The 25,823-nt window shown below is 43.0% G+C and overlaps 1 long non-coding RNA gene and 1 pseudogene across 1 annotated transcript; both read left to right on the forward strand.

Moving 5' to 3' along the window:
* Window positions 1-12,827: 12,827 nt before the first annotated feature.
* 1700104L18Rik (RIKEN cDNA 1700104L18 gene) lies at window positions 12,828-21,533 on the forward strand. Its single transcript, NR_108033.1, has 3 exons — window positions 12,828-12,965; window positions 20,848-20,962; window positions 21,189-21,533. It is a non-coding gene; the product is annotated as an RIKEN cDNA 1700104L18 gene (long non-coding RNA).
* On the forward strand, window positions 18,451-18,599 carry Gm22220 (annotated as a pseudogene).
* Window positions 21,534-25,823: the final 4,290 nt, after the last annotated feature.

Here is a 25,823-nt window from a genome sequence, read left to right on the forward strand (position 1 = left end):
TTTATTCGGGAACTGAACACTCAAAGGTGGGGCAGATTAAATATTTCTATAACAATCTTCTACAATTTAGAGATGAAAGTGAGCCTGCTTCAAACTGCTGCATATATTGCTGCATAATTCATTAGACTCTTAATCTCATGATTTTCTCACCAATGATAGAGAGTTTGTAGACATGGACAAAGGGAAATATTTACAAGTGAGGAGATGGTGTAACAACAGGAACTATAGCAGAAAGCAAGAGTTGGCTTTCTGCTTTTATTTTTAAAAAATTAATAAATTTTTTCACACAACAGCTCTCATTTTATACCCTTCTTACCATGTCTTGTTATTAATAGATGCAGTAAAATCCGTGAAGTAGATCTACAAACCTGCGACTATAGGACATGATCTACCACAAAAGACAAAGCGCATGTAGTTAAGCATTGCCAATGTATAGCTAGGGTAGTTTGGTTGGTTGGTTGGTTTTTTTCCAACACAGGATCTTGCTATGTAGACTTGGCTGCTCTGGAACTCGTTATGTAGACCAGGATGATTTAGAACTCATAACCAGCCACCTGCCTCTGCCTCTTGAGTGCATGCAACCACCATGCCCTGCATAAATCTGATTTTAGAGTGCAATGAAAGCCAGTATAGAAGCAACAGTGCAGGCTGACTTGTGCCCAGTCCTTGGCGATTCTGCCAGCCTTTGCTGGTTCACTGCTAATCACCGTAACTCCAGTTCTGAGTCTGCCACTCAGTTGGTGAGAGCTATTTGAAGTCATTTCCTGTCTCTGGGTCTCAAGGTTCTCACCTCTCTCTGAGGGGGTAAGGGATCTGACAAACTTTGCATTCCCACCACTCCCTCCTGTTTCTGCTAAGGAGAGCTACTTTGATTTAGGTGTTTCATCCAAGACTCACATGGTAGAAGGTTGGCTCTCAGAGTGGCAGTTTTGAGTTAATAGAGGCTTGAGAAAGGAAGGAGTAGTGAAAGATCCTGGGATCGCTTCTCGGCCTTTTGGCTAAGATCAAGTGTGAAAGATCCTGGGGGAAGCTGCCCTTTGAAGTGACTAACGCTGTTCTCAGAGGCCCATTAGAGCCCCAGAGCTTTTCCCTACAACCTCTCTGGCTTCCAGTCTCATCATATACTCTCTTTATATGCACCCTGGCTCTTGTGATTCACCCCTCCGGGAGGCCCTCGCCAGAATCCTAGACGTTTAGCCTCTAAAGTTGTGAGCAAAATAATCTTTCTTTATAAAATCCCCAGCTTCCAGCATTTTGTTCTAGCAATAGAAAATGGACCGAGGCACAAGCGCTGCTAGGATATTGTATGAGAAGAAAGGACAACTGTTCTATCATTATTTCTCTTAAAGTAAGGCGCGCTCGCCCTGCCAATAAAACAGCCCACTATCACCTGGTGCTTCCCTCTGTGGGTCTTTATCAGGATCATCGTCTCTGTCCGTTAAAGCATTAAAGGGCAGGGAAATCTTGAGCACCCAGATGTGGCTGGGGAAATCAAAGGGCGAACAGGAACTGACAGACTCAGCAGGGGAAGAAAGGGTTTTTAATTAGGGGTGAGGAAACACATGCGCGTAGCAAACACACCTTGCAAAAGAACCTCTGAGAAGCAGAGAGCTTCTTGAAGGCTGGGAGGTCTTAAAGTCTCTGAAGGTCTTCCTCTTATAATTTAGGGTTGGTCAAGTTTAAAGAAAGACAAGATGGCTGACTGGCTCACATCTGTTGTGTAACACGTCCTCATCTCACCTTGAACTCGTTGTGTGAGTCCATCAGCAGGGGCCAGCTGGTGGGAGGTGAAAACTTACACAGCTTTTCTTTGTCTCAAGTCTGAGAATGAGGAAGAGGCTGTCATCTTGAAAGTTTACATCTTGATCACCTAGTCTTGGCCCCCTACCTCTCTGCCTATCAAGGAGTCTCTAACTCCAGTCCCCCACCTCACCAGTACAGATGCTGCCATGGAGCATGACCACATGACTCTAATAGCCTAAGAGTCATGCTGTGAACCAAAAGGCTGGCTTCAATTTGATTAAAAATCTAATCCAGCCTCACGATAAACAATTTTATTTAAAATGTTGTTCTTTGTTTTTAAGTTGCCCCATTTTTTTAAAGTTCGCGATAATTTGTACGTATTCTTGGCACTACCAATAATAATAGACAGTGAACCATCTGTGGAATTTCTGCAACGTTTCTGGTAACTTTTGTGGTGCAAGTCCATTTGATGAACTCGGGCAGGTCGCTGAAAGGCATAACGCCCTGGAAAAGGCTAGAAGTTGGTCTTTAATTTCTGTTTTAGACACATTATAAACTTGAAAATTTATTTCCTAGTTGATTCAATCTGCCACCGCTAAATCTTTAGGGAGAATTACAGGAAGGGAGATAAAATCTTGGTAATTTATTCAATTTTATCACTTCCACTGATCCCATAAAAAGACTCCATCTGTCAAATTATCTTTTCCTTAAAAAAACAAAACTTTTCATCACTTTCTTTATACGGGTGTGTTGAAAACGGGGAGTTTAAGTATCTGTGTCATGAAAACTATTGACGTTCCAATAAAATCTGTTCTTTTTGAATTATCTGTTCTGTGCCTCTTTAGAGAGGGAAGCGCCAGCATCTATCATTTGCTTATAATTCGCTCCTGCAGCACAGGATTTATTGCTTTGGGGGAATACATTATGGCATATTTGAGAAGTGTGGAATGAAATATTCTTATGCTAACACATTCTGTGATTGGGATTCCAATCCATAATCAGTACATCTTTCTTTTACAAATTTCTGTCTGGGTTCTCTTGAAGGCACAAGTGGGGAGGATAAAAAAGGAGAGAAACTGCTTGAGTTGCTCTTCAATCCTGTGCCTGTGCCCTTGTTTCTGAAGTCACAGGCCATGTGCAAGCCCACACCCAAGAACCCGAATTTCATTACAAAGCCCTCTCTCCACTGGGTTTTCTGTTTTCTAACTTCTGAGTGTTTGGTTAGCTCTCACACAGTGTGAGGGTTTTCCTTCTCTCTTCAAGAGGTTCCTAGGATTGTGAGATAAAATTCAGGACACCCCAATTAAATGTGAGTTTCAGACAACAGTGAATACCTTTTTAGTAGATGACCCACATGAAATTTACTATATCCTATATTTTTATTTGCTAACTCTGGGATTCTGCTCCTGACATCTCCTTCTCTCAGGGTAAAAATGGAAGTAGCGGAAAATTTCTCCACTTCTACAAATGTGCCGTCTGGAGACACACCCAGACCTGTCTCCTTCATTCCAGTTGCTGGTCACAGAAATGATTCCCTCTTGAGGTCTTGTTCACTTTTCATCTCTGAGTCACTGGATGTCCTGACCTTTGGGTGCAAGGTGCAAAACCACAGACTACAGTTCAGTATGAACAATTTTATAAAGCCTGGCCCTAGATGGATGGACAGATGAATGGATGTGTGGATGGATGGATGGATGTGTGGAAGGAGGGATGGATGGATGGATGGGTGGATGGATGTGTGGAAGGAGGGATGGATGGATGGATGGATGTGTGGAAGGAGGGATGGATAGATGGATGTGTGGAAGGAGGGATGGATGGGTGGATGGATGGATGGATGGATGGATGGATGGATAGATGGATAGATGTGCACAGTAAAGTGAACCTAAAATATATAGGTCCCCCAAGAAAAAAACTCTACCGAACTTTGTAACTTGTATAAGAAAAAGAAAATCTGTAACTGTAGTATTGGGGCAGTTAAAGCCAGAGGGATCTCAATTCTAACTAAGCCTGGCTTCTGCTACATCCTGAGACCCTGTGTGCTCCACCAGCCTGACTTCCAGGGACTCAATGCCAGCAGCTTGTTGCCATCACCTGTGGCACATTCCCATCATCAACTACGCATTGCTTACTTTCCTATGCTACATGCCCTTTAAAAAGTCCCTCTCTATATCACAGCCCCCCCCCCCTTCCTGGTCTCTCTCTCTCTCTGTATGCCCGTTTGTTTCTATCTCTCACTCAAGATATCCAAACTCTAAGATGGCCTTTTCCTCTCCCCCTCCCCCAATAAACCTCTAGCATTAGATCTGTTGCATGGAGCGATCTCTGTTGCACTAGGTTAAGGCATACCTTGCCCTAGACCCGCCAAGGTACCACCCCACCCCCACTAAATCCTAACACCCTGTCACAGAAAACAAAACAAAACAAAACAAAACAAAAAAACCAGAACACAAATAAAACAGAAGCTGGAAAAGAAAACGAAAACATACAATACGCAGTATCATTTTCAATACGGTGCTGAAAGAAAGTATTTTTGTTGTCATCGTGGGTTGTTTGTTTGTTGATGGGCTTTCACTGTTAAGTCTTGGCTGTTCTGGAACTTACTTTGTAGCTCCACCTAGCTCTGCCTCACAAAAGCTGGGACAAAAGGCGTGTGCCAGCACAGGCAGCAAAGAACTGTTCTTAACTAGCTATTTTCAAATGTTTAAATTAGCAAGCTACAAGAGAGATTAAGTTACTTTCTTTTTACTCTGTGGAAAATTACATTACAAAGCCACTGTCAAATGATGTGATTAAGAACTGTCAAGCCAAAGGCAAGAAGTATCTCGGAAGTATTTAAAGCAGGTCTTTCCACTTTATAGAACTGTTTCTGACTCTCCCCACGCTGAGGATACAACTTGACTTTTTAGAATGTGGAATTCTTTTATTTTTTCTCATTCTAAACAAACCTACTTTGTTTGCCTACTGTTTTAGGTATGGTATTGTATTGTTTTTAATGTATTATTATGGGAGGGGATTCCTGTCAAGACCCATGTGTGGCAGCCAGCCTGACCTCGGGTCACAGGCATGCTAAGCAAGCAACTTTACCCACAGAGCCATCCCATCCAGGTGTTCATAAACAGTTTGCATCTTTGCGTGACCTTAAAGGTATTATCTAGACGGGAAGTCCTTCAGGTTTGGAAAAAGAAAAGAATAGGATTTGTGAATGGAGCAACCAATCAAAGTGAGAAGTGGTGGCCACCCAGGCTAAAGGCTGAAAGGTCCCAGCGGGTGGCAGGTGATATTCTAGGTCAAGAATCCAGAAGTTCTTGAGGAGAGGTAAGGAGGGAACTTGACACATTCCAGAGACCAGCACAGGCTTGTGGCAGCCAATCACACGTCCCCTGGGTTCTTTCTCTTCACTGACACAAGCCCCATTAACAGAGAAATGGCTCCTTTTCTTTTGCTGTCTTCATGCCACTATCTTCAGGGTAACTAATGATCCCCTCCTCCCTCTTCTGCTTTGTGTTTGTTTGTTTGTTCGTTCCTCATTTTATTTTATGTGTATGGTGTTTCATACGCACGTATGTCTGTGCACCACGGGCATGCAATGCTCTCAGAACCTAGAAGAGGTCATTGGTTTGATCCCCTTAAAATAAAGTTACAGACGCCATGTAGGTGCTGGGAATCGAACCTGGGTCCTCTGGAAGAGTAGCCAGTGTTTGTAACTGCTGAGTGTTAGGTCTCAAATGGGACATAAGTCTAACTGAGGTGCCTATTTAACACATCAAAGCTCACCTGGCCACTGTATCCCTCAGTCCCCGTCTGTGACAGGTTATGGCTGACATACCCCACCCACTACCCTAAACTTCTCCAGTCCAGGGGCTGGGCTGCCCTTTTCTCAGCTGCCCTTCTCTATATAGTCCAGCCCTTTTGATTATCCAGCCCTTTTGTCTATTCTTTATTATTCTGGTCTCTTGGCTTTACCCTCCTCCTCTTTTCAGGGGCCCCAGCTCAGGGTCAAGGTCACTAGCCTTTCCCAGATGTCCGGGCCTCTAGCTATGCTCTGCCTTTTACCTTCAATAAACCTTCCCCTCCACCACCCCTAGGAGCAGTCATGGCTTTCCTTTTTATTGTCTCTTTTCATTCACTTGGCCATTCTCCGCTGGACTGCTTCCAGTGTCTATACTCTTCAATGAGTGCCTACAGTGTAAGGAATTTTCACACTATTAGTAGGAACCCACTTCTCCCAAGGGTCTTGTTCACTAGTCACTTTCTGAGGCATTGAGCACTTTGTGACTTTGTCCTTCAGCCAAGACAGGAAAGCCTCGTAGTCATTTGGTGTTCCTGCCTCAAAGCCCCAGTCAGGTAAAGTAGCAGCCACCTGGCCAGGGTGGTCAGTTCTTTTTCTGTGAATATATAAGTGAGAGAGAAGGAAGAAGATTCCATTCACATGCCCTCTTTAGAGAGCTGGCTGTGTGTTAAGTTGGAGCTGCAGAGTGAGACTGGAACTTAGCCTGACTGGTATGCAGGAAAGGAAGTATGAGCTGTGTATAGTGTCCAAGCTCTATAGGTCTCTGTGTCAGTAACCCACCCCTAACCCTCCAGGACCGCAGTGCCAAACATCTCTGTATTCCCATGAGAAATTTCTCCTTGGACCTTAGTGCAGGCAAGAGATAATTTACAGTGTATTTACCCAGAAGACGATTCCTAACTGTTGCAGACAATTACTAAGCCATTGCAAATGCAACTTATGATGAAGAGCCCTTTCTTTCCCAAACAAGGGCTGCAGCAACCGGAACCTGAGGGTTTTCCTAGGGGAGGGTTCTTGGCCCACACTTCAACTTGATTATAGAAAATGACATTGTGACGCATCACGTGGGCTTCATTCTGGTCATTCAGATCATAGTCCAGCTGGTTTTTATGCAGCTATAACTGGATGTAAATTGGCTTTCTCTATGGGAGATTTAGATTATGTTGTATATCCTGGAGTGATAGAATGAGGGGCAAATTGATAAAAATTATCCTATGGGGTCTACTAATAATAATTATGAGAAAAAATTTTTTTTCTAACAGGCACATTTCATTGACTATAGGCAAATAAAGTCTTTATTTAAAATTTTAGGAACTGACCTTGCCTAATGGTTCAATGTGTTATTGTCTTCATAATTTCCAGAAGGACATTCAGCTTCACAGGCGAGAATTCAAGATTGTGAAGGGGGCGCCGGAGAGTTGGCTCAGCTGCTACACATCTGCTGCTCGTGCAGAGGGCCCACTTCAATTTCCATCGCTCACAAGGCAGCCCTCAATCACCTGTGACTGCAGTTCCGAGGGACCGGACACTCCTTGAAACATCTTCTGGCCTCCTTGGACACCCACACATACAGACACACAGAGACAATCATACAGACGCATACATGTCTTTAAAAAAATATATTATATGAAAGAGGATTCTCTGAAGTGTAATAGTGTATAGAAGGATGGTTAATTTTCAAATGTTTTGGTAAAGGGAAACTTTTTAAGCTCTTTCCCATAAGACACACATGATAGTGTATTCATTGCATCATTGTCTAAAATTTGAAAACATTCCATACACCCAACTAGTAGGATGGATGTTGGTTAAGTGAATTAGAGAAGTCTATGTGACTAATACAAATGATGATGTAGGTTTGCAGTTGTCCATATGGAAATGTATTCCATAGGACAAATGAGATATAAAGCTGCATACCATAGTAAAATGAGTGCTGAATGAACCTGAAATCACAGCGATGTATATAAAATGTGAATAATACAGCTCTCCTTTGGGTCAAAATATGAACAAACAGTTTCAATTTATGAATTACCTTTTTTTTTGTTACTTGTTTCTTTTTCCAGACATTCTCGGGCTCAAACAAACGCTAGGCAGGTGTTCTCTCACCACGGAGCTAAGAGTGTTAGCTTTTACCTGGTTTTTAAAAACAACGCACACATATTATTTCACATCTAGAATCAACAATAGCAGTGACTTTTATTTTTAAACATCTCTTTACTTCTGAAGGGTAAACTTAAGGATTGCGGTATAAAAGGCACTGGAAGATCCCCTATCCAACTTCTGCTCCGTTCCAACACCCCCCTCCAAGGAACTCCCTTCTGGATGTCTGACAGATGGCCACTTGTAATTAATAGGAAACTCGCTATTTTTCAAGTTCACAGTAATCCTGATAGCATTCAATTTGGATGGATAATTGTATTAGCAACATTCCACTGAGAAAGGGAATCAAATTTAAAGAGCGACAGAACACGTTGGCATACTCTGGGTATGATGAGACCCCTGAATTATGACCACACGCTCACAGAAAAGTGCTCTGTCTGAGATGAAGAGAATAATACAAGGTCTTTATAAAAGGAATGAGGGGCAACTGCAGAGGAACCAAGGTCAGAGGGCATTTACTGGGATGGAGAGAGACTAGGATGGCCATGTGCATCTTTTAGCGGGGCTGACTAAAAGTTTTCCTGGTATTCCAAGGGATTCTCTCTCTCTCTCTCTCTCTCTCTCTCTCTCTCTCTCTCTCTGTGTGTGTGTGTGTGTGTGTGTGTGTGATGTACATGCTGGAGGAAATGGGAACCTGTGTGTGTGAATGTGGAGGCCAGCGATGGATATTGGTTGCCCTCCTCTATCATGTCCCACATTATTTTTTGAGACAGGGTCTTTCACTGATCCTGAAACTCACCCCTTGTTAGACTGGCGGCGAACAAGCCTCCTGGAGCTCTCACCATTGGGCTTATAGGGCGTGTGCTATCAGGTCTGTCTGTTTACATGGGTACTGTCTTTTTACATCCTAAGTTGGGCCCCCATGCTTGAGCACAAAGCAGGTTGCCCACTGAGCCATCTCCTTATTCTGCCATGTGGCTCTTCTGTTCTGTTTTGCCTGTTGTATCAACAGTTCCCATCCTAAAATGTTTTCATTCTCACAAATTAAAATTGAGGGGAGTATTTTTTTTAAATCTGGATTGATATGCAAAATTGATAAAGCACAATTTAGAATAAAGAAAGTGGGGAATGGTCTTGAGCACGTTGGCACAGGACAGGACTTCCTGAACACTGATAGCACAGGCAATAAAGAGCAATAGTCAATAAATGGGACCTTGTGATACTGAAAAGCTTCTCTATGGCAAAGGACACCATCGCATACAGAACGGCAAAGAGCTTTTCAACTACACATCCGAGAGAGGCTTAATATTTAAAATATATAAAGACGTTAAAAAAAAACCTGGACATCAAGAAAACCAGTAACCCAATTTAAAAACGAGGCACCTACCTAAACATAAAATTCTCAAAAGATAAAACACACAAATGTCTGAGAAACATTTAAAGAAATGCTCAACAGCCTAGTCATCAGGGAAATGCAAGCCTCATCCTACTTTGAGATTCCATTTATATCTGTCAGAATGGTCAAGATGAATACAACAAACGACAGCTCGCGCTGGCAAAGATGAGGGGTAAGAGGAAGACAATCCTTTGCTGGGGTGAAGGCAAACTTGTACAGCCACGATGGAAATCAGGGTGGCAGTTCCTCAGGAAGTGGGAATCAGATCTACTCTAGCATCCAGCCATCCAACTCTTGTGCAGGTACCCAGAGGGCTCTCTGCATCTTACAGGGAAACACTTGCTCATCTATGTCCACTGCTGCGCCATTGATAATCACCAGAAGTAGGAAACAGCCTGGATGTACATCAACAGAAGAACAGATAAGGAAAATGTGGTGCATTTACACAATGGAATATCACTCAGCTGTTAAAAGGGAAAGCACGTCCATCACAGGTAAGTTGATGTAACTAGGGAAAACAAAACAAAACAAAAAAACCATCCCGAGTGAGATAACCCAGACCCCAAAAGACAAATATGGCATGTATTCTCTTATATCTGTCAGCTTTTATGCCTTCAATAGACATACTGCTATTCAGATAACCAGAGGTTAGGCATAAAGTAAAGGACTGTGGGGAAGGGAGGACCTCTTAAGGAAGGGGAAATAGAACTTACAGTTATAGAGAGATGGGGAAGAGACTGGGATGGGAGGGTTACACACAGAAGGTAGGGAAGAGGAGGAAAGAGGGGAATATAAGGAAGGATGATTAACACAAGGGACATTTGAGGGGTCATTTGGAAACTTGCTACAGTAGAAGCTTCTTAAAATATATACATATATGAAAGAACTCTAAATGGAGACACCAAATAATGGGGGTATGTATGACAACACCCCAACTAGACATCTCTTGGCACCAAATATAACTTCCCATGCCAGGAGTGGGTTAGCCACGGGGGCCCCATGGAAATCCCCAAACAACTCTCTACAAGCTGATGATAAGGTTCTATGGCTGAAGACAACACTCACATATTTCACTGAACATGGAGAAGTCAAGCTGGTGCCTAGCTAGAGCCATGCCCCCTCCTGACTAGTGTTCACAGTACTGGGCAGTATTCTACACGCTACCAGAGGAGAAGGTAAAATTCAACACAGCTCTAAACCCTTCAGTCCACAGTGGTGACCTGCCTACCCGACACTCTGGAACACATTAGTGGCACAAAAATTGTGGGATTAACCAACTGCTATCTAAACAGATTTGAGATGGAACCCATGCCAGACTGACACTGCTCTGGTGGCCAAGGACCTGACACTAACTAGGCCAAAGACCTAAGGGATAACCAAATTCAGCCAAAAGAATATAACAAGGAAATGCCTTCTAACAACATGCAGCCATAACCACGGATCAGTGTCTTGCTCAGAGAAACTGCCTCTGGAAGTAGATGTGAGCTTACATAGATAGAGACCCTTGACTGGACAATGTGCAGAGTGAAGGAATTCAGAACACTCAGCACTATAATGGAATGTCTTCGTTGAACCTCCCATCAGAGCAAAGGGAACTCCGCAGATAATGAAACAGAACAGCCAGTGGGGAGTAAAGACACCAAAGCAACAGTGTCTTCCAGACAAAATAGGATCGACACTCATATGAATGCACAGAAACTGTCAGCAAGAACAGGGCTTGCACAGGTTCAAGCCACACAGGGTCCCAGTGCTGGGAGGGGACGTGAACATGAGTCCTCCTCCTTAACCAGGAAACTATCTCCAACTGATTTCCAGCTTGAAAAGGGAAAACAGCCGTTTTCTCCAATGGAGTCTCACTGGGGATACAAACCACATTTAAGAGCAGGCCCTGTGCCCAGCAGTAGATAACCAACACAAAATAAACTCAAGGGTGGCTTTTTTTTTTTTTTTGTCTCATATTGCTTTATCTGGGCATTTTGTTTACCTTACAGTCTTTGCTTATATATTATAGTTTCCTATTTTGTGTTTTGGTTTGGTTTGGTTTTGCTTTTGTTTTTTGAGACAGGGTTTCTCTGTGTAGCCTTGGCTGTCCTGGAACTCACTTTGTAGACCAGGCTGGCCTCGAACTCAGAAATCCACCTGCCTCTGCCTCCTGAGTGCTAGGATTAAAGGCATGCACCACCACGCCCGGCTCTATTTTGTGTTATTTATAGGTTGTGTATGTATGTGTATTGTGTGTATGTGTGTGTGTCTGCATGTATATGTTTTTCTTTTTCTTTTGTCTTAAAAAAAATTCTGGATTGTTTGTTTTGTTTTGTTTTAACATGCCTGTTTGTTTTCTAAAGAGAGAGAAGAAAGGCATAGAGTTGGATGAGTGGAGAAGTGGGGAGGACCTTGAAGGAGATGAGGGAGGGGAAACTGTGATCAGAATACATTGTTATGAAGAAATATTTTCAGTATAAAAAGAAAAGAATTTATATGCCAAGGATGACCAATAAATGTGATGTACCAGACACCTGGTTCCAGTATTAACCACAAAGAGACAGCTCTGGATGGTTACTTGATAGAAACACGGGCATGTGGGAGAGTCAGTCTTACTTAGATGTGAGCAGGCAGAGGCCTCGGGTGACATGTGGCTCCATGAGGCTAGTCTCCCATTGTTTCACAGTCTCCCTTTTCTTATATCAAAATCTGTTTCTGTATCTCGCCAGTCCCTCAGCCCTGTAACTCAGAGTTAGTTTAATCCCAGCTCCAAATGAAAGATAAAAGCAGCATGCTACCCTTGAAATATTAAGCCACAGTAATTTTCATTCCCCGTAAGTGGTGGTGCCCTATGACCCCTCTCTCTGTGAATCAATGGGTTCTACCACTCCAGGGGAAGGCTGAATTCCTAACTAGAACAAAGCCATTACCCGGCTTAGCGTGTCAAACTAAATTTCTTAAGTTCACAGCAAGATAATTCCAGGCTTTGTTAAAAGTGAAAGGGTTTTGCCTAAATCCAAAAAGTTTTCATTTTCAACATCTTCGAAGCCATGCCAGGGGTTCAGGGTGCAGTTTTACTGCAAGGCTAAGGTCTTCGAATGGCTCGCGTGAATCTCTGAAAGGCCATGAAGACTTTCTGAGAGTTACGGGCTCTCTGGTGATGTGAAGGAAAGAGGTTTTAAGATTGTCAACTTTATATATTCTTTCTTAAAATTCTCTGCCTCTGGGATTTGCTGTAATTTACTGGCCTTCCTCTCCCATCCCAGTCTTTGCCAGCAGTTCCTATGCCAATTTTATATCCACCTCCCACCACCTGAATTCCTGTACGCAGCCCCAGGAGACAAACCCTCCGGGGCACTAAATGACTCGCTGATTGAAGAACTGCACAGTCTGGGAGGAGTGCCAGGCAGGCTCCTGGAGGGCAGCGAGGGCAGCAGCATCCATTCACCTCTTTTTTTCTATACATGGGAATTCACATTCAACATGGCTGCCATGAAGACTCACATAGAAACAGTTCATCAGGAAAATGAACTCAAGGCTTCTTCTAACAGAAGGTGTGGCTGTTGGGTTAGCTGACTGGTTGGACAACAAGCCCTGACTCTGCGGGTAAGGCTCAGTGTGAAAACATTCCACTGAAAAACAATGAATGGGAAATTTAAGGTTCTCAGGTTTCAACAGAAGGGGAATTTAGAGCACACACACAATGCAAAACACACTACAGGGGCTATATGGCTTTTGTAGTTACCGAACCTATGACAAAAGAAATGTAGGTGTTGACATGACGAAGATGGAATTTTCCCAGAATTCTTTAAAGAGTTCAGAGGGAGAATAAGTTTGCTAAAAGGCAAAACAGAGAGGGAGGATAAGAAAGAGATATACTGTGTTGGGTAGGTTTTTGTTGGCTCAAACAAGAGGGAACCTCAACTGGGAAAATGCCTTCATCAGATTGCCCTGTAGGTAAGTCTGGGGGACATTTTCTTGATTAATGATTGAGGTGAGAGGGCCCAGCCCACTGTGAGCTGTGCCACCCCAAGCAGGAGGTATAAGACAGCCAGCTGTGGCAGCTACGGCGAGCAAGGCAGTGACAGAGTTCCTTCAGGGTTCCTGGTTCTTCTGCTTGTGTTCCTGCTCTGCCATTGTGATGGACTTTGATCAGAACGTGTAAGCCAAACAAACCCAGGCCTTCTCAACTTGCTTTCATCAAGGTATTTATCACAGTGAGCACATGCTAGGCCACGAAGCTCAAGTACAGAGGGTAGACAGGTGAAGAGAGTTTAGATGTAAAGGTAGGGGCTCCTACCACCCTCACCACAGGGAACTAAATGGTCGAGAAGCCAGTCAGCAGTGGAAAGAGTCAGCAACAAATAGATCCATTCGGAGGAGTTCAGAGCATAAACAATTGTTTCTTGATTGCCAGAAAAATTGCCAGCTAAGCTCACACCTATAGCATGGAATCACCACAGGGCACAGGAGACTGAAGTCAAATGTCATGCAGTAATAATGCTGAGAGACCACCCAGGCCTGACTTCACACAGCTGACCTGGGGTATGGAAGAATTTCCTAAGCCCCCCCAAAAAAATGTGTTGAGTGACACAGAAGGAAACTGGGAATTAGGATTGGTGGCTATTTAGGGGGAATAGGGGGAATGGCAGCCAGACTCTCAGGGCTCCTTATCCTCTGGCTCTAGAGGAAAACAGCCCCAAGCCTGGAATATTCCTTAAAGAATAGTTTTAAACCAGAAGAGACTCCTTATTGTAAAGTGGTTTCAGTTGTTTTGGACTGAACTTGAAATTTCATGTGACAAACATAACTTAAAGAAAAGAAAAAAGTTTCATTTTGGTTAAAAGTTCTTGCCCATCATCTCAGGGAGAGCATGGCAGAGCAGAACAGCTAACATCATGATGAGAGAGAGAGAGAGAGAGAGAGAGAGAGAGAGAGAGAGAGAGAGAAGACTGGGCTCCTCTGACAAAGCCTCACCCCCTGATCTTTCTCAAGTAGTGCTTGTAGCCATATGATAATGAAAAAGTGAATTCAGACCAACTTTAAAACTCCTCATAGCCCATCACTGTCTCAACACTGTTTAAAAGTTCAAAGCGTCTTCTGAGGCCCAAAGCAATCTCTTAACTGTAATCCCTATAAACTCAAAATTAAATAGTGATCACATACTTCCAACATACAATGGCACTAGATATACATCACCATTCCAAAATGGAGGAAAGGGAGTATAATGAGGAAATACTGGACCAAGTCAAGACCAAAAAACATAACGAAACAACCAGCTGAAAAAACTCCAAATTCTGCATTTCCACGTCTGATGTCAAAGTGTTCTCCAGATCTACAATTCCTTTCAAGTTTGTTGACTGCAACACATTCCTCTCTTTTGGGCTGGTTCCACACTCTGTTAGCAGCTGTTCTTGGTAGGTGTTCCATGGTTCTGCCGTCTCCAGAATCTTGGGGTCTCCAAGGCATCCAGACATCCTCAGAGCTTCTTTCAATGGCCTCTCTTGGATTCCTTGCAGGAACACCCCTGACACATGGCTGGCCTCAGCAGCTTTCTTTAGCCATGGAGGAGGATTCCACAACCCCTTTCTTGTATCCTTGACTCTAAAGCTAGAACCACATGGCCAAAAGCTCCCAAGTTCTATTGTTTGCTGGGGCTAGAAGTTGGCCCCCTTGTTCAAATACATTTTCAATCAGCTTTATGGTTTTGATGACCTCCTTTACTGCTTAAGCTTTTTAATTCCTTACTACAAGTTGGAAGCTTAGTTCAGACGGGTCTTGCCCTGAGGTCACCGCTCACTTCATCCCATTAAGCAACAGGCTTCTTTTTTTAAAAAAAACTTTTTATCTCCTTGAGTACAGGACTTAGCTTCTTTATACATCTGTTGCTTCTTTTCTTCTCAATCGGTACATTTTGTATTTTTCCTTGCTCAGCTTGCTCTTTATCATTATATATCTGCATAAGAGTGACCACTAATAACCACATAACAGAGTCAATACTAGGCTGTCTTGAAATCTCCTCTGCCAATTCCATTATTTCAAAACTCTTCAATGTAGCCACAGGAATTTTTGTTGTTGTTGTTGTTGTTTTGTTTTCTGGACAAGGGCAAAAGGCAACCACATCCTTTGCCAAAAATATCACAAGAATGGTCTCTAGGCTCCTTACTAGTATTCTCCTCTGAAACTTCTTGAGCCAGGCTTCAACATCACCTTAAGCACCACAGTCTGTCTTCCATGCTCCTTTTAGCATGGCCCATTAAGCCCCATTTAAAGCATCCAACCATTTTTCTCTTACAAAGTCCCAAAGTCTTCCATAATTCTCCAACAAACAGCCTGGTCAGAGGTGTTGAAACAGCCTAGTTTCAGAGGTTTAGTCCATTATTATCATGGTGGGAAGCATGACAACATGCAGGCAGAGGCTGGAACAGTAGCTGAGAGTTACATCTTGATCCGTAGGCAGAGAGAGAGAGACAGAGAGACAGATACTGGCCTGGCATGGGTTTCCACACTCCAGAGACACACTTCCTCCTAATCTTTTTGTTGTTGTTGTTGTTGTTTTGAGACAGGGATTCTCTGTGTAGCCCTGGCTGTCCTGGAACTCACTCTGAAGACCAGGCTGGCCTTGAACTCAGAAATCCACCTGCCTCTGCCTCCCAAGTGCTGGGATTAAAGGAGTGTGCCACCACTGCCCAGCCCTCCTAATCTTTTTATTTTATCAAATGGTTTCATTCCCTGGTTACTAAGCATTCAACTTTATGAGCTTATGGATGCCATTCTTATTCAAAGTATCACACAGCCTATAGCATGCCATCATCCAAGTTCAGCATGGGTCTTCCCACTTAGTCTTCCCTTAGGACATGGATTTCTGGGAGATGTGCTTTGTTAATGTCCTAGGCATTTCAAGTCCAGTCAAATTCGCAATCAGGATGAATGATCACAAGTAGCAAAGCAAATTGGGGAAACTGGTGCCAGAATGTTTCCTTGCAGAGAAGATTTTCCAAGTCGGAAGGTCTATATTCTGGGAAGGTTCTCTGTCTGTGCTGCACAGTACTGTGGTCTTCAGTGACTGAGCCTTGACATATACCTAGGATGGCTGAGAAACTTAATTTTAATATTTGTTTTATTTCAATCGATTCTAGCTGAAATTTTAAGTAGCCACATGTAACCCATAGCTATTGTACTACAGTATTGCCAAAAATGAAATCTTTCATTTTTTCATCACAATTATCGGAAAATCAGCTCAGAATGATTATTTTAGTTTACAACCAATGTTTTCCTCAATGGATCTCCCTTAGTTCTTGAGGAACCAGGCTTGTATACTATGCCAATACTGCCATTCCCTGAAAAATCATTTTCCTCTGCAGACTGAAGCTTGATTAGCCTTAACAATATCAAGACATATTAATATTGTTTATTTACTTAATTTTAAGTTTATTTTTAATATGCTTTTGATTTTTAAAACTAGATTTAGTTTGGTACTTTCCTTCCCAGTGTTAAATAGCTTTGACTTCTAAGGATGATTTCCTCAACTCCCTCCTTCTTCAATGACATCTGATCTTTAACATTATTCCATTAATTACCTACTTCTTCAGAACAAATTATCTCAAAATTTAGTGACTTAGAAATCGACAATTTGGGGGGGACTAGAGAGATGTCTTACAATCATCTGTAATAGAATCTGATGCCCTCTTCTGGTGTGTGTGACGACAGCCACATGTACTCATATACATAAAATAAATAAATGTTTTTAGAAGAAGGAGGAGGAGGAGGAGAAAGAGGAGAAGAAGAAGGAGAGGAGGAAGAAATCTTCATATTTTTTTTTTCTCCTCCATAATGTCTGAGGCTCAGGGACCGTTGTGCAGCTTTTCCAGGAATCTGCTACCTCAGGGTCTCCCAGAAGACCGCCACCAACTAGCTAGGATCCTACTCATCTTAAGCTAGACCAGGAGAATGGTGCTTCCAAACTCCCTCCTCACATTACTGTTGACAGCTGCTGCTGCTGCTGCTGCTGCTGCTGCTGCTGCTGCTGCTGCTACTGCTGTATTTATTGTTTGTGATAGGGTTTCATGCAGCCAAGGTTGACCTAGAAAATTATTCTCCTGCCTCCTCCTCCTCCCCCCAAGCACTAGGATTATAGGTATGCATCACCATACCCAGTAAGCCATAGGCAGTGGGGAGGGGCTTTGTCTCTCAATATTAGAGCCATCTCAGTAACTAACTACATCCGTGGGTGTCTAGCCTTCTTTTATCTTCATTCTTCTTTTTTTATGAGATATTTTCTTCATTTACATTACAAATGCTATCCCAAAAGTCCCCTATATCCTCCCCACTGCCCTGCTCCCCTACCCACACACTCCCACTTTTTGGCCCTGGTGTTCATCATAAAGTTTGCTAGACCAAGGGGCCTCTCCCCAATGATGGCCGACTAGGCCATCTTCTGCCACATATGCAGCTAGAGACACGAGCTCGGGGGGTACTGATTAGTTCATATTGTTGTTCCTCCTATAGGGTTTAAGACCCCTTCAGCTCTTGGATACTTTCTCTAGCTCCTACATTGGGGGCCCTGTGTTCCATCCAATAGATGACTATGAGCATCCACTTCTGTATTTGCCAGGCACTGTAGACCAGGCTGGCCTTGAACTCAGAAATCCACTACCTCTGCGTCCCAAGTGCTAGGATTAAAGGCATGATCCACCACTGCCTGGCTTATCTTCATTCTTTAACCAAAGACATGCAAACAGGTTCCTAGGCAACAGCATAAGGAAGGAGAGTTGTGCTGTTCTGTTCTAGAGTCTTACTACCTTTTCCTTTATGTGCAATGCCACCAGAACCATGATGACAACAGCAAACTCTGGATACTTTGCTCTCTGGCTTTATTCTTTCTCCTTACTTACCTTCAGAGTGAAAGAACCAAGCTCTGGCTTGCTAAGGAGCCAAGTGTGACTCTTAGGTCTGACCAAGGCGAAGGACTTCAGTTTTATTCATATTTTAATATTATCTATTGATTTCTTGACCAAGCCAGCTCAGTCAGTCAACAGGGTCTCAAGGTAGGGAGACAGAATTGAAAATAAAAAGACAATTAGACAACACCATAACATGACTCCAGCCAATGCTAAGGCTAAAGCAGGTTTATTTTTTTTCCAGTCTGCTTTTATGACATTCTAGGTACATGCAAAGAATATGATCAGTTCTAAGGCATAAACAGAGTAGTTAAGGACCAAACAAAGCATAAACAAAGGTCCCATGATTACTGTATTCAGGGTCTTAACAAGACCCATCAAGATACTAAGAATGTGTTCCTTAGCTGTATTCCTCTTGAGCCTATGTCCACGTCCTAGCCCAAAGTCAAATTCTCGTCAGGTTCCTAGAAATGGCCTGAAAGCTCTCCACAATTTTGGAATAAGATAAATTTACTTATCTGCTGCTAAGAAAAGATAAATTTGACCTAACCTGGCAGGGAGATACCATGACCACCAAGGTGGTTTTCCCAGGGCGAGGCTTATCCATTGCACTCCGGATGTGCTGACCCCTGCGATTTCCCCAAATGTGGGGAAACTTAGCTGGCAAATTGAATAAAGAGTTCTCACTTGTAGTGTTTGGATATTTCTATGGTGTAAATACTCTACCATGGTTGAATGAGCACTGAAACCGTATACACAAATCTTCTCTCGCAAGCAGGTGCTTCCCAACCTCAGAACAGCATGGAGATCTGCCCCTTTATCTCAGCTCCCCACTCCAGGAGCATGCTAAATTTACATGGAAGTACTTGAGAACATTAAGGACAAGGGATGCTACTGACCTTTGAATGACAGCAGTGGCTTGGCCTTCACCAGACCTGGCATTCGTCCAGTAGCAGTACTCCTCTTGCTTCAACACAGTGGTAGATATGCCTGCACCTTTCAGATACCTGGGGAGGGGTGGGGGGATTTTAAGAACTATCAACACCTGGGTTTGAAAACCAGAGACTATCATTCAATATCAGAGTTTGGGAATATTTGAAAACGGATGATTTTTAAGGAGCAACTGTGGTAGTTTGAATAGGAGTGGCCTCCATAGGCTCATATATTTGAATGAATGCTTGGTCATTAGGGAGTGGTACAACTTGACTGGGATTAGGAGGTGTGGCCTTGTTGAGGTAGGTGTGGCCTTGTTGGAGGAAGTGTGACATCAGGGGTGGGCTTTGGGGTTTCAAATAATTAGTGGAGAGAGGCCGGGTGTCACTCTGCCTGTTGCTGATCTAGATGTAGAACTCTCATCTGCTTCTCCAACACCATGTCTGCTTGTGAGCTACCACACTCTCCATCATGATGATAATGGATTAAACTTCTGAAACTGTAAACAACTATATGCTTTTTTTTTTTTAATAAGAGTTGTTATGGTCAGGGTGTCTCTTCACAGCAATAGAACTTTGACTAAGACAGCAAAGGAGTAAGAATATTCTCCACTTATCTAATCAGTGGGTGGTGGTGGTATTTTCACTGTCAGCGTAAGAAAAGTGAACTTTCTATGTAGCTAGTCTCAGAGGGAAGAGGGAAGAGGCCAGGCTGGGCCAATTCCACTACTGAAAGGTCAAACTGGGGGAAAGTATGTCCTGTCTCCTGCACCGGTCAGAAAAGAAGCACAAATATGTTTGATCCCTTAAAAAGCAACAGTGATTCCTCCTTCACCTCCCCATCCCCCTTTTCTCCTTACTCTCTTGTCTTCCTCCTATAGCTCAGACTGGGCTTTAGTTCTAGATCCTCCTGCCGCCACCTCCAAGTGCTGTGGTTATAGAGTGTGTGATTCTTCCCTTAGATGGGAATTTAACGAGCATGGGACATGATGAATTCCTAGGAAGTTGTTTGTAGCTAACTTAATCTCTGCTGTATTTTTGCATTGAGATGGGCTGGATTTACTTATTGTGGCATCTGGTCCAAGTTTTTCTATCCTCATTTGATTTTCACCTCTCTTCTTTTAACCAGAGGTAAGCAGAAATGCAGCCCCACTACCACAGCTGTGCAGTTGACTATCCCACATTTAGGGAAATCATAGCACAGCCCAAATGCAAGGGAAACACCATGTCCTGGGAAAAACACCTGTGTGATCATTTTCTATTTTTGTAGTATTGTTAATCTCTGAAATAAATGATTTAGAATTTTACCAATTGACAACATTGGTACTTTACTATTGAATCATTTTTGCCCGAAATACTTCACATGACAATCCACATGCCATCCCCAAAGTGCACAGATGATAGAATCAGAACGATAGGGATCCGCTGACTACAGCCTGTGGCCAGTCAGCAGTAGGGCAGTATGGGACAGTTGGGACACAATACAAGTCTGACTCAGTTTCCTAATCTATAAAAACAAGGGCACGGCCCAAGATGGCTTTGGTCCCATTTGACTCTTGTATTTTTTAAAAATGTCTTGTCAATGAAACCACAAGGGTCTCAACGAACTGAAATCTCATAGCGTCTTTCCCAAGGGTCTCAATGAACTGAAATCTCATAGCGTCTTTCCCTTATTTGGTTGGTACTTGCAAATTTGGATGGTAAGATTGGTTTTGGGTTTGGGGGTTTGTTTTGGTTGTTGTTGTTTTGTTTTTGTTTTGAGTTTCTATTCCTTCTAGGCAAGAAGTTACAAGTGTGTTTGATTTTAGGTATCATGAACCGGACAAGAGTGACCTGGAGTCCCGCTGAGAAGGTTTCTGAGACCGGCTCCAACTTGCTGAGGGTTCAAAAAACCTGATGATGCTTGGTTGTCTTGGGCCTGGGAAGAAATAAGAACAGGAACACATAGGCCCAGGCACTGTCCAACCACTTTATCGCTGAGCCAGTGTTCCCTTCGTCTCTTATTAGGTACTTCTGCTGTGAAAGGACCTGGGAGACTTTGCATTCTGCCACTTTCTGCTGTGAAAACACATTGTCAAGGCAGCACTGGCTTGAAAACAATCTAGCAATAAAACCGTGCCCAGTGAGTATGCAGTTAGCAGCTTCAGTGCTGTTCCGTCTTTACAATGGTCAGACAACCATGAATGAGTTGGTCTAAATATCTACTCTACTTAAAGAAACTTGATATTTAATACTGTTTTTGCTAAAGCAGAAAAAAATGTTTTTGATGCTTTTACTCTTCAGGCAGCTCATTAGATGTAGCCTACAAGTGAGGTAATCTGTGGCCTTCCTCTCTTCTACCTCCTTAGGTTTTGAAGATGGTGGCTTCTCTTTAGGTCATGTGACGCCACAGCATGCTCTGAAAATCGACTGAGTACTTTAGGAGATAATCCAGGACAGACTTTGAAGCAGGAGCCATCCCGTCACTAATAGCTCCTTGGCAGATGATCCTTCCTTCTGGCTCTTCAGAATTGGATGTAGTAATTGCTCTGGAATTTAAAACTCATCTGGGGAATTCCTTGTCTTACATTTAGGGCACAAACTGCTAATGGCTCAGGCATGTTGCGTGTGTGAGTGTGTGCTCACGCATGCACCCAGCGTGGTGGCAGTGACCTGAGAATCACAGTATGTATAAACATGGCATACTTTCACTGTAAAGGTCTGGAAATCTTTTAACTGACCAGGTTGTAAAGATGTCATACCCAGTAAACTGACCACATGTTGACACGCACATCTGTGGAATCAGTCACACGTTGGCACGTGTGTCTGTGAGGGGGAATGTCCATGAAAGCTTTTATCGCTGGGGGCTCTGTACATGTGTGCTCCAGCTGCAGAGATGCCCACCATCGTGTTGGTTTGGAGGTGCCATCTCCTTTAGTTAAACTGTTGTGGGGCTTGTTTCTTTAGAGCTGTGCCTCGGTTTCCCAGGAATCTCCATTTTTCCTTCCACCCTGCTCTCACACACCTCCCTTTTGCACCCGTTATCTTGATGAGACCATTAGATGGTTCTGCATCGCTCCCCATTGCCAGTGTCCTACATTTCCTGAGACTGGGGATCTACATCAAGCCAGCTCTCTCCCATCTTCCCCAACTGCTTAGTTTGATGTAATAGCACCTGATACACAAAGAAGTCTGGGAACCAGTATGTATAATGGTCCTGTCTAGCTCATGTTAATGATTTTGCTGTCTTTTCTCTGCTGTCAGGAGTTACCCATCAATCAGCTTAGTCCCACGAACGGTCAAACATCCCAATATCTTAACTGCTTGAAATGCTAAAAGGAATCAAGTCAGTAAACTAATCCCAAACTAGGAATAAAGTCTCTGATTTGGTGATAATTCCAAGAATCAGTGAAGAAAAAATTTACTTCTTAAATATGGAAACAGGAAAGCAGAAAGCAGAGAGCTAGCTGAATTTTACTTGGAGAAGACTAGATGACCAAGTGACAGCAATGTCCTTCATCCTAACAGTGCTCTGTAAGTTCAGAGGCAAATGTGAGCCCAGGGACAAGTTAGGGATCCAAACCTGGAGGGATAAGGTAACTGAGCCTGATTGAAGGAGAAGGTTGGAGATGGCAGAAGAGAATACACAGGCCTTTCTAGTGAGGCCTGACCAGGCAGAGCCATGGGGGGAGTAGCCAGTGAGGTCATGGAGACAGCAGTCCTGTGTAGAGCAGGTGCTAGCACAACAGAGACTTGTGTACACTCGATCGGTACGAGTCAGATTACTGGGGGCCTTTAAGGCCACACAGGGAAGCTTGGAACTAATGTGACGCAGGATCAGGAGCTGCTGAGGGATTCTGACGGAGGGAGGGACTCAACTTCAGTGATATTTCCAGACTCTATTTGGCCATGAAGTATGGATGAAGTGCAACCTAGGACCAGGCTGTTCACTATTGGTGAGGTGAAAACAGGATTTTCCAGCTGCGGTGGGAGCTGTGGGGGAAGGGTAAGAGATACCCCACGGAAGGTCCAGTCAGTCTTGGTGCTTGGCTAGATGGGTTGGGGGTGAAAACAGTAAGGACAGGTTATAACTAGAGGAATCGATGACACAAGTGTGGAGCTGAGGAGAGGTCTGCCTTTGCAGATGGTGAGTTTGAAATGACAGTGAGCAGTGTGAATCAGGCACTGTGAAGGCTTGGTTTAGGAAATACTGAAAACTGCTTCTCAAAGCCAAGCGTATCTTTAGTCTCTGTAGCCAGGACAGCAGTGTCGGGCTCTCATGGAGCTAGTGAACTATGGAAAGATGTAGAGGAGTTAAGTCTACCCTGATGCAACCTTTGGTGTCTTACTGTGTCTGCATCACCCCTCCAGCAGCACAGGACACTAGTAACATCAAAACGGTAACCCTTGCCGAGCCTGGAAGCCCAGCTAGTGAGACTGTCTCAAAGATAAAGGAAAAGAGGACTGGGGGTAGCTCAGTGACAGAGCACTTGTCTAGCTTGTAAGAGCTCCTGGGTCCAATTCCCAGTACCAAGGGGAAAAAAAGGACAAAACAAACCAGAGACGTTCTGCCTGGCATGTTTTGAGATGTGCCACTTCTTTGAGAGGAAGTCAGCTGGGAGGTCATAGTGATTAAACAGTAAGAGAGGATGCTGAGGGCCAAAACAGCATGTCACAGTACCTGTAGAACTAATGATACTGCTCTCTTGCTCTCTCTCTCTCTCTCTCTCTCTCTCTCTCTCTCTCTCTCTCTCTCTGTGTGTGTGTGTGTGTGTGTGTATTTTTGAGACAGAGTCTCACTATGTAGCTCTGGTTGTCCTGGAACTACTCACCACAAAGATTAGGTCAGCCTTGGACCCTACTTCCTCAGTGCTGAGACTAAAAGTGTGTCCCACCACACCCAGCTAGACTGAGCATACTTTAGCAGGAGGAAATGATAAAAGGAATTGATTGATGGGTGTCTTAGTCAGGGTTTCTATTGCTCTAAAGAGACCATAGCAACTTGAACCAGGAGCACAGAGGGTTGGGTAGAGCCAAACTCAGGTCTTTTACAACTCTCTTCAGAGAAGTGCTAAGGAACCTCACAAGAACTGCCCACCAAAGGGATGCCCCAATAACCTAAAGGCCTTCTCTAGCCCTACTTCCCGAGGCTCCACCATCACCCACAGACCATGCCTTCCATTACAGTGGGCTATGAGGAAACACTCAACCCACAGCCAATCCATAGCATACTCAATAATCAATGTGTTTTGATTGTATTCCTTTCTTATATGTGCGCAACAGTCTAAAAGTATTGTTTCAACATGAAATAAAAAAGTTTAAGTGAAAAACACCACATCAACCTCATTAGTACTGTTCTTACTTAAATTGATGATGAATTTACAATTGAATGATGTCATAAGCTTGATGGTCTTTGTAGATGTGGGGAGGGCTAAGGTTGTTTCTACAGAAAGATCCTAAAATGAACAGTCAGCCCAGAGGGAAAGATCTTTTTAAAAGTATTGCTAAGCAATGTGTCAATGTCTACCTAGAGTCATTCAAATATATTTAAGCTCCTTTATCTCACTTGGCCAATTTGTTTCAAAGAAGTTATCAATAAAGAAAATATATTAGTTAATGGACATTACTTCTGTCACAAAGTGAGGTAGGCACAGAGAATATCCCAGAAGCTCTACTCTGACCACAAGTCCCAGTCTTCTGTCACTGGTCAGTTAGCATAGGAGGGTCCAAGTCAAACTAGAATCACAGTTCATCCCTATTCAAAACATGGTAGTGGCTCTGGTCAGCCATCAACACTGGAGTGTTAAACATCTCTCTTTGTCTCCAAAAGGGTGCACAGAACATTTCAACTTCTCCATGTAATGTCATATTTCTACTTACCAAGAGGGAAAGGTAAACTGGCTCGCTTTACTAACTAACACAATGCCCTGTTGTTGGGCAGTTTCTAGAAGAGGCACTCATGTGCTTGTCTGATGGAGGGCAACACCGTTATAAACAAAGACTGTCGGAAGCTACTCTCTAGCAAAGGCCATGGGTACAGAGGGCACTACAGAACTACACAATCTAGAAAGAGCATATGTTCTTTTATAAAAGGAAAATATACACACAAACACAGAGAGAGAGAGAGAGAGAGAGAGAGAGAGAGAGAGAAAATAAGCATGCCCAGATAACCAAATATCTCATTTTGAACATGTATTAGTATAATTTTTATACATTGTCAACACCTATTATTAATAAAAGAATAAAATAAAGAATAAAAGGTAAGATCAATATTGAACTGAATGACCAGAAAACTTCGTAGAATATATCTTTATATACAAAATTTTTAATAGCTGTGTAGGAAATGGGGCTTTAAATGACTGTTTCATTTAGTTTGAATTTTTTGAGGCATGATACTGTGATTTTATAACCATAATAGGTAAAATGGACGATATTAACATTATTGTTAAGAGAAAAAAAGCTATCAATATAGTTCATAAAAGATACAGAGAATCACAAACCACTAAATAGGAAACAGGTAAATCTAGAAGTCACAGGTAAATCTTCAGTTAAGGGATTTGATCTTAGTAAATGATGCTTGTACCAGAAATCACTGAAGCAGAATGACTCGCTTGCCCTCAAATTGTTTGCCCCAGAAGTAAATTCGCCATACTAGTTCTCACAAAACATAAAGGAGGCATGCCCTTCAACTTTTTAATACCATCTTGACTCCTTCAACTAAAGGATTTTCACATATAATGTGTTTTACTCCACTCTAAAAATTGGGTATAATTATCACTCCCTTGGAAGGAACTGGCAAAGACTGGCCAAAATCTAGCATTGTTGAGTGTTATTTCTTAACTACCTAAGTACTGTGTCTCAGACAGCAAGTCCCCCTACTCCTTTTTTTTTTTTTTTAATGGTTTTTCGAGACAGGGTTTCTCTGTGTATTCCTGGCTGTCCTGGAACTCATTTTGTAGACCAGGCTGGCCTCCAACTCAGAAATCCGCCTGCCTCTGCCTCCC

The sequence above is a fragment of the Mus musculus genome, chromosome 12 (assembly GCF_000001635.26).
Source record: "Mus musculus strain C57BL/6J chromosome 12, GRCm38.p6 C57BL/6J".
Lineage (NCBI taxonomy): Eukaryota > Metazoa > Chordata > Mammalia > Rodentia > Muridae > Mus > Mus musculus.